This window comes from Trachemys scripta, chromosome 1 (assembly GCF_013100865.1).
Source record: "Trachemys scripta elegans isolate TJP31775 chromosome 1, CAS_Tse_1.0, whole genome shotgun sequence".
NCBI classification, from domain to species: domain Eukaryota; kingdom Metazoa; phylum Chordata; order Testudines; family Emydidae; genus Trachemys; species Trachemys scripta.
Window position 1 is genome coordinate 56180397 of NC_048298.1, and position 9185 is coordinate 56189581.

Genomic DNA, 9185 nt, shown 5'->3' on the forward strand with positions numbered 1-9185 from the left:
TCCTCTGGAATATTTTACATGTTTTTTGCCAATTTTGTAGCACTTAATGTCATTACGCATTATATGATATAGTGCATCTGTATCATAAGTGGAATTTACTGTTTGTTGATTCCTTACACTCTGAAGACACATTTCTGTTTCACATTTTTTTTAATGCCTTCCAGTGTCAGGATTTGCGTAGTGACTCCTGTCACACATCTGGAATAACTGAGCAGATCTAATCAACCTTAGCATTCTAGCTTTCTAATAATAGAATCCAGGCTAAAAGTGAAAGTGTTCTTTCTCTTTACAATCTTTCACTTGCTCATACATTTTATTTCCTTGTAATAGTAAAGAGTTTGTTTCACAGAAGCTGCTCTGAGAACTAGGGGAAAAATTAATTAATTTTTCTGATACAACAGCTGTTCCAGGAAAAAGCAGACAGCCGTGGGAATCAGCAAGGACAAGACAGCAGAGGAATGCAGCTGTTGAGTAAGTATTCAGAGGAGGGAAATGATGTAGGGCATAGCCAAGGTTGGCAGAAAAGCTGGAAAAAGGAACTCTGAAAGAAATAATAAGACCAAATCCAAACACATGAAATTTCATTAAAGCTAAACACTTGGAAATTAGCAATGAAGATAAAATGTACAAATGTATCCTTTTGCAGTAGTAAAGATGGCCCAAACATTCTCAGAGCTTGAGGGGTTTTGGATCCAGTGCACTTGACTCCGTAAGTGGGGTTTTCCAGTCCTGGGAAGACGTGACTCCTAGTGCACATCCCTATTCTATTGTTCTGGGACAATTACTTAATACATCACAGCTCACGCATCCCTACTACTCCGATAACCACTATGCTTTGGGCCAGACTCTCATGCCAGTGATCAGACTGAGTAGCTGCACTGGGCAGATACATGAGGGTTGGAGCTCTAGCACAACAGGACTGTCATGCTGCTTTGCAGTCTTTAGGGGCACCACAATGGAAATAATTAATACTACTACTACTAATACACAGCATATGAAGTAACCCTCACTGCTAAGGATAATTCCCCGTAATTTCCACCCAATGTCTTCAGTGGTTGTGCTGTGTTAAGTGCAGTCATGTATTAATCATGTAGATTTCTTTTCACATTTCACATTTTCACAATTCAGCACTGGATTTTCTTCTAATTCCTATTTGTTTGTTGCAAGATTAAATTTTTAATGTAGGAGGATGACAGTTTAATAAACTCTAAATAATTGAACTTTTCTTGAATTGCGAGAGAAAACTCTTAAAACACAGAAATAATTTGCCTACCTTTAGTGCCCATCTATTTGTTTGCTTTCTCTAAATTAAATAAGATCACAGAAGATTTAGCATATTTATTTGATTATAGCAATGCAGTTAGCAGGAAATGAACATTTGACTTGTCTATTATAAATTTGCATTATGTTAGTAGGTAAGATGCAAGATGCTTCTTAAACTAATTAACAATACTTCCTCTTTGCAATTAAAACAGTACATAAGTTATTAGTGGCATTTAAACAATTTAAAACTGCTGTTTCATAAAGCTCTCTGGAAAACTGTTATTTGGGTAATATCATTACTTTATATAGCTGAGGATCAGTGGAGGAAATAATTCTGAAAGTTGACTAATAATTGATTAATGGAGTAGAATATTATGAATGTATTTGGTTGTGAAGGGGGGAAAAGTCAGTCATTCAGAAATCATTTCTTATAACATTATTAAAAGTTCATTTCCCTAGAAACATGGATGTCTAAGTAAATATTCCAGGCATTTATTATAATAGTTACAGATATGAAGGGATGCCTAAATCCTACCCTTATATGTAGAAAATATCCTCTTTGACTTTGGTCATTCTTGGCAATATATGCACGTACACTCTTGTTTATTGTAACTTCTTGACCCAAGCATAGTTTTAAAAAATATTTATTTATAATGTGTATGAAACACAAAAGGGTAACGGCTGTGGAAACTAAAGCTGTCTATTTAGAGAGCAGTATTATACACTCGCCTTTTAACTCAACCTTGACACTGATAGGCCCTGACTGTTCATGCTGAAAAGTGATTTAATTTCTCCACTAGCCTCTGGTGATTCTCCCTGTATAGCCACCAAACTGACAAAAACACTTTAGTTAATTTTGTGTGTGTGGTTAGAATCCTTTACTCCATATCTGGATTGCCTACAATAGCCTCACATTTAAACAGCAACACTGAAGTGAAAAATGTATTAACCTCAGGCAAAAAACATACTGTCCCAATACACAGTAGGAGCTTGCTCTTGGGAAATTCTGAGCTGCTTTTGAGAAGTGCTAAGCTCCTCAACTCCCATTGAAATCAGTTGCACAACAAAGGACCTAGGCCAGCATGTGTATCCTTTGTTTCATTGACCCCAAGTGGAAGATTTGATAGCCTTTCAAATATCAATTAGCCATTGTTCATGAATATTAAATGCAGAGTACACTAAATCCTCCACTAAAACATCTGAATGGAGCCTTCAGATCATTATTCTAATTATTCTTAGTAATTTTCTTCACCAAAGTGCTTTATATTAAGGGCCAGAATGTGGCTGATGCACATAGGTGGGGAAATGGCGCAAACAGCTCTCTCCTGTCCATTCACAGGCACCAGCCATAATAGGGCTCTCTGAGATCAAATACTAGGCAAATAAAGTGCCGCCACTAGATTTAGCAGGGAGAAATGGGGAAACATGGAGCCATGAACATGGCTGTGGCCCTTGGTGACTTAGAATGTATGTTGTAGCCCTAATTTATTAACCCCCCCATTAGTGGATACTGTACCTCAATTTTACAAATGGGAAACTCTGAAGCATAGGGCTGGGTACGGTTATTAAAGCAAGGGGGAGCAGAGGAATGTCCCTCTCTCTTCTGTGCTAAAATCAGATGGACATCCTCTGTGTTCTCTCTAGCTTGAATAACCAGTGCTCCCACCAGTGGTGCAAGTATGGCGGTCTGGTCCGGAATGCCGTACCAGTAAGATATCTATAGCCGGTACGCAGGGCTGGAAAGACACAGGAGGAGCAGAACATCGGGCTGTCTGGTGGCCCCACGCCGGCAGCTCCTTCGGCGCGGCTGTATCGCCTCCAGCCCCACCCCCACTCTTCCATGCAGCTGCGTCTCCTGTCTGGGGTCTGTACAGCAGCCCTGCCAGAAGACAGGGCTAGGGTTGGGGCTGAGGGCAGTACAGACACACCGGAAGAGCTGCCGGTGTAGGACTACCAGATGGCCCCACATTCTGCTTCGTTTGCTGCTGTGGTTCCAGACAGCCCTGTGTTTCAGAAGTCTCTGGCGCAGAGGGAGGAGGACAGAGCCCCCACCCCAGGTCAAATGGGATGGATCATGGGGAGGGGACGGGGAGAATGCAGGGGCCCTGGCCTAGGGGTGGAGTGGGGAGGAGTCAGGTGGAGGGTCACGTGGGAAGGTCACATGCCCCCCCTTTGTGTCCCTCCCATGAGTGCAGTGTACCGGTAAGAAATGAATTCTACTTGCACCACTGCCTCCCACACAACTTCCCATCGTTGGCTGGTGCAGGTCTGGTGAGTTCTCCCCTTCCCATTTCAATCTTCTCTACCCAGTGGATAAGTGACTTACCCAAAGCCACAGAGACAGTCAGTACCTCAGCTGAGATTAAAATTCAGGATTTAAATGACAGGATCCACTTGATATCTTCAGAACATACCGCTTTCTATGGCTTTTTAAAAACTTTCAAATGCATAATGATCTGATTCGAGGGGATATAGAGTTGGATTCCCAAGCTCTCAGAACAGGGTATATATGCTTCCTTGGCACACTCAATGCACATTATTCTTTGTAAGAGTTACCATAAAAATGGACTGTATAGGAGCATTTTCATCTAAGCAATAAAGCTTCTAACTGAAAGCCCAGCGTGTGAGAATGCTACTCTCAATAAAATCAATTCACCAGCTCATTGTCTTTATAAAAATTATCATAATGATGATCTGTTCACTGGATGGAGGAACCATGCTGAGCACCATTATTTTTCCTATCGGGTGCGTTATGCTATTAAACTGTTTGTTCGACCCATCCATCTCACAGTGTAATGGGACTAAGACTAACATTCCATAAGTATTTATTATGATTTCAGTATAATTCTTCTATTTCATTTTGTATTCTGCTACTCTAAGTGCATTAGGTGCCCTGAGGGAACTGTTTTTTATGGGGTGCCTTATTCAGATTTCTGGGCAATAAAACCACTCAGGTTTCTTTAGCACTTCTTGGACAAAGTGTTCATGAGAAACTGTATAATAACAATGGAAATTTTCTCAGTCAACAAATGAGGAAATGGTCAGCAATGGATCCTCCTGAATCTAAAAGTAGCATAAATCTGAGTGTAGACAACAGGAAAAATGTTTCTAGAACTGTAACAGGGCCTGCTTGTGTTAGGTGCTGAGTATCCGCAAATTGTATTGGCTGCAGTTGGTGTCAGCTCTTTCTGGACCTTTTTCAGCCCACAGGCAGCAGTAAAACTGAATCTCAGTTTCCTGTAATATCCCTAATGATAGAACCATCCTGTCAACACTAGTAATTAAGCCACTGAAATAGTTAAAATAGCGTTACCATTTAAACTGAATTCTGCAATCTCAATGAATTCAAATTTCATTTGAATCCTAGTGAAGCTAATTCACTTGCATAGGGTGTAAGTCACTATAGAATATGGCTCACACTGGTTTTGGTTATGCTGTGCTTTCAGCTGTACTGATTTTCCATGGCTATTTTAAAGGTGATCTGCAAATATTTTTTTAATGTGTAAGTCTGAAAGGTTTTTATTCTCTCCCTCCCCCTTTCGTTATTTTAAATTTTCTTTCACACTTTGGAGTATTGAGAATGTCAATTCTGGTTTTGCTACAGGACTAGTTGGTTATCTCATCTGTGAATTGGTTCCTCTTTAATGCCTTAGGTTAGGGTATGTGTACACTGCAAAGAAAAACCCACAGACTGCATCTCAGAGTCTGGAACAACTGAGTTGGCTCATGGGGCTGGAGCTCTGGGGCTAAAAATAGCAGCATAGAGATTTGGGCCTGGGCAAGAGCCCAGGCTCTGAAACCTTATGAGGGGGGAGGGTCTCAGAGCCCAGCCTCCAGCTTGAGTGGAAAAGTATATGCTGCTATTTTAAGCTCTGCTAGCCCGCATCAAGTGACCTGGGCCCTGAGACTCAGAGCCAGGGGCTTTTCTGTGCAGTGTAGATGTTCCCTTAATTGAAGAAGTCCTTTCCCCCAAGCGTCTGAGGCATTAGATTTTTAACCAAACCAAACAAGAAGCAACGTTTTAAACATTCTGACTAAAAACCCATTTCCCTCAGCTCAGCTTTCAGTCTCTGATTTCTTCTGATAGCGTAATGACATTAGATGTCAGTTCATCCATACATTTCCAGAGTAGACAAGACCTGAATGTTGAATGTTTTTAACCCTCCTCAAAAGACACCCCCCCCACCGAACAACCTCCACCTCCCCACCCTTTGGAGAAAGTTATTTTGTTTTGAATGCTTTAAACATCATAAAGAAGTAAGAAAGGATTTGAATCTGTTTGTTTTTCTTCTTTGTAAGTCTCCTTTAAAGCTGTATCTAAACTGGCCAAACAAGACACATCATTCACCTCTCATGGCTCATTGGTGCAGCTCCACTGATGACAGCAGCATTGGAAACTGTTGTGAAGACAGTGCACAGGCAGACTTTGACAACACATGGGTAAGAAACCCTCTGCCCATTTGCTGCTGCCACTGATGGGATACTTTGGGGAGCATTATGCCCATTAGACAAGATCTAATATTCCTGAAACCTATTCCCAATATACTGACATGGAAAGATAGGAAACTTATTAAAATTATCCGTACAAAATACCCTGGGGTTAGACAGAGAGCTAAAATGTTGAGTAGAAGTGTTATAAGGGCAACAAGAAAACATTTTCCAGTTTACTGTACATCTGTGGTTGAATAAGTTTTTGCAACACCCATCCACCTATTTTCCAGGCTAATGGAAAGGGTGCAAATTCAGATTGCCACCTCCTGTAGGAAAGACCATGAGAGAGGTCTGAAAAGAAGAAAACTCTGCCATTTTCCTCCCACTGAGTTCCCCCAAATCTCCAGAGGGGCTGAATAATGTTCTTGTTCCAGTACGATGCAGTATATATCTTTCTCATATATATCCTGGTTCCTTTGTTCCTGAATTATGCAGGCCAGGAAGCAGCAGGAGTGGGAGGACAGCTAAAATTAATGGCTTGGAGTCAGTAGTCATCACTAAGTGATGGTAAAATTATCATATTTGCTGCAGTGAACTTAAATATTGAGGGTCAAATCCTACCCTGGCCAGCAGATTCCAGTGAGTGGGCCTGAGGGATTGCTGGTGAGGCATAGAAAAGCAGCAGCATGTGCAGTCGGTTTGTGTACTAGCCTTGTAATTTCAGAACATGTGCTAACCATGTCAGGATCTGGACACGCATCCATACCACCTCTGTTTGTGGCAGCAATACATAGACCATCCCAAGAGCATTCTGCATACTGTGTGCATCCTTCTTTGCTATACAGAGTTATGGTTGTGTGAGGAGCAGTATGATAAGCCCTCAGTGTCAGCAAATGTTATGCAGTATCTAGATACAGTTGTCTAAATAATGACTTTCATATATTTGGAATCTGTCTGATCTTTACAACTTTTTAATTTAAAAAACCCTAAGTACTTGGCACTTTAACAAGTACACGGAATCTACCAATTTAAGTGGGTTTATTATGAAAACTATACATTAATATAGAGAAGGACTGATCCTGTATTTTTGTGATGTTTTTTGTAATAGCTGTAAAATCAGTGGAAGAACACGACAACAGATACATGGGAAAAAAATAAACCTCAACTAATTTCCAAGACAAGCCCAGGCCAGCTAAATATATATATATATATAAAGGCCCTGGTTGCTGTTTGCCTAGAAGGATACACATTATTAAAAAGTTATGATTTGTTCCTCAAACCTTTATGTGGAGCTAAGCAAATGGAAGCAAAGAAACTACTGTGACAGTTGGAAGGCTGAGTTTGCATTGGATATTTTCATAAAAACGCCCACTGTTATTAGCACTTGTTCAAATCCTCAGGTGATAGTGTGTAGACAGGGCAATGGGTGTCCATTGATCATTTAAGTCTAACCCTGTTCAAACAGAGGTCTATGTAACATGTTGTTACAACATCAACAGCTGCTATCGCCTTGTCTATGTTGGCACTCCAATTGTTACTGAACTGTTGACAATAGGAAATTTTTTGAAAATCCTACACCTTGGCTACAAAAGAAACATTTTTCCAAGTCCCATTTTCAAAAGTGACTTAGGCTCCTCCTCAGGGCTAGGGTTTCAAAGGCATATAGGCATGTAGTGGGATCTTCAAAACTGCCTAAGCAGGTTAAGCACCTGAAATCTATAGGAGTTAGGTACCTAGTGTAGTTGGACACTTTGCACGCCATGTTTAGATGCCAAAATACCTTAGAAAATCTGACTGTAAATCACTTTTGAAAATAGGATTTAGATTCCGAAGTCACTCAGGCCCTTGTGAAAATTTCACTAAGGCCTAAAAGGAAACTGAAATGATTTTTTTCCAATTATTTAAACACCAGCACTTTCTCTAATTGTGCTACTTTTGCCATTGTTGTTTCATTTTGTACTACATATTTTAACTTTGTTGACAAACGGACGAAGAAGTTTTGTTGCTTTTATATTATTTAATACTCCCATTCAAAGAACTATACTGCAGTATTTATATAAACATATTGTCATGAAAAATACACTATCTTTATGAATCTTTCTAATGTGGCAGTCTCATGGCAAGAATTCCTTTGTTCAAGGTTTTCCAGAAGGAGAAGAAGGGGTGGGGAAAGAAACATTCAAATATGTAACTAATCCCAAAATCCATTGAAGTCAATGGAAAGATTCCCATTGATTTTAATGGGCTTTCGATCAGCGCCTTGGGAATCCCCAAAGTTCCAAGACCTGGGCTATTTCTCAATATTGTAAGTGTTAGCCTTAATACCCATATGGTTTCACTCTATCCTGCAACTTCTTTTCCCCCTTCATGTGCATTCTATTTAGTGCCAGACTTCACCCACTTGACTCATATTCAAACACTCAGCTATATAAGAACTAGGTATTATTACCCAGTGTTCTGCGTATTGGCACTGGTTAAGCACATGTCAAACTTCAAACATATGAGTAGTCCCACCGAAGTCAATGGGATTATTCACATGCTTAAAGTTAGTCATGTGCTTATGTACCCTGCTGAAGTAGGATCATAGTGACTAATTTTAATTTTAACACTATTTTCTGAGGCTTAAAATTAATTGAGAGCCCAACTCCTCCCTTTTCTCCTTGGCCTGGGTAAGCAATGCTTTCACACACTCCCCTCTTCCTTGGCCTAAAACTTCCCGCTCCTGCTTCCATTAACCAATGTACTTATCATATATTTTTATAATTAGAGATGGCTTGAGCTTTGAAATTTGGCTTAGGGTCTGAACTCCACCAGTCAGTTTCTTGGGCACCGACAGAAGAACTCAAGTTGATTCTGGGAAGAAAGGTCATAAAAGATAATGGAGGGAATAGTGAGCTAATATAGGGTTACCATACGTCCGGTTTTTCCCGGACATGTCCGGGTTTTTGGCAATCAAACCCCCGTCCGGGGGGAATTGCCAAAAAGCCGAACATGTCCGGGAAAATGCCGGCCGGGCACTTCCCCTCCCGCGGCTGCTCTGCTCCTCCCCTGACTCTTCGGCTCTGTTTAAGAGCCGAGCTGCCCGAGCGCTATGGGCTTCAGGCAGCCCCCTTGCCTCTGGACCCCAGCCGCCGGCCGGGCACTTCCCCTCCTGGGCTCCGGCGGTGCAGGGTCCGGAGGCACGGGGGCTGCCCGAAGCCGGTAGTGCTGGGGCAGCTCGGCTCTTAAACAGAGCTGAAGAGTCAGGGGAGGAGCAGGGCCTCAGGCCGCAGCGGCTGTGCTCCTCCCCTGACTCTTCAGCTCTATTTAAGAGCCGAGCGCTACGGGCTTTGGGCAGCCCCGATGCCTCCGGACCCTGCGCCGCTGGAGCCCGGGAGGGGAAGTGCCCTGCTGGGGGCGCAGGGTCTGGAGGCACGGGGGCTGCCCGAAGCCGGTAGCGCTCGGGCAGCCCGGCTCTTAAACAGAGCGGAAGAGGAGCAGAGCCTCCAGCC

At 41.9% G+C, this 9185-nt stretch overlaps 1 long non-coding RNA gene across 1 annotated transcript in view; it reads left to right on the plus strand.

The window, feature by feature from the left end:
• The first annotated feature begins 291 nt into the window (after nucleotides 1-291).
• The window catches only part of LOC117868531, a 17867-nt gene continuing 8973 nt past the window's right edge, over nucleotides 292-9185 (plus strand). Inside the window, exons 1-2 of the long non-coding RNA XR_004643660.1 lie at nucleotides 292-471; nucleotides 5563-5703. This is a non-coding gene — a long non-coding RNA (uncharacterized LOC117868531). The remainder of the gene's footprint in view (nucleotides 472-5562; nucleotides 5704-9185) is intronic.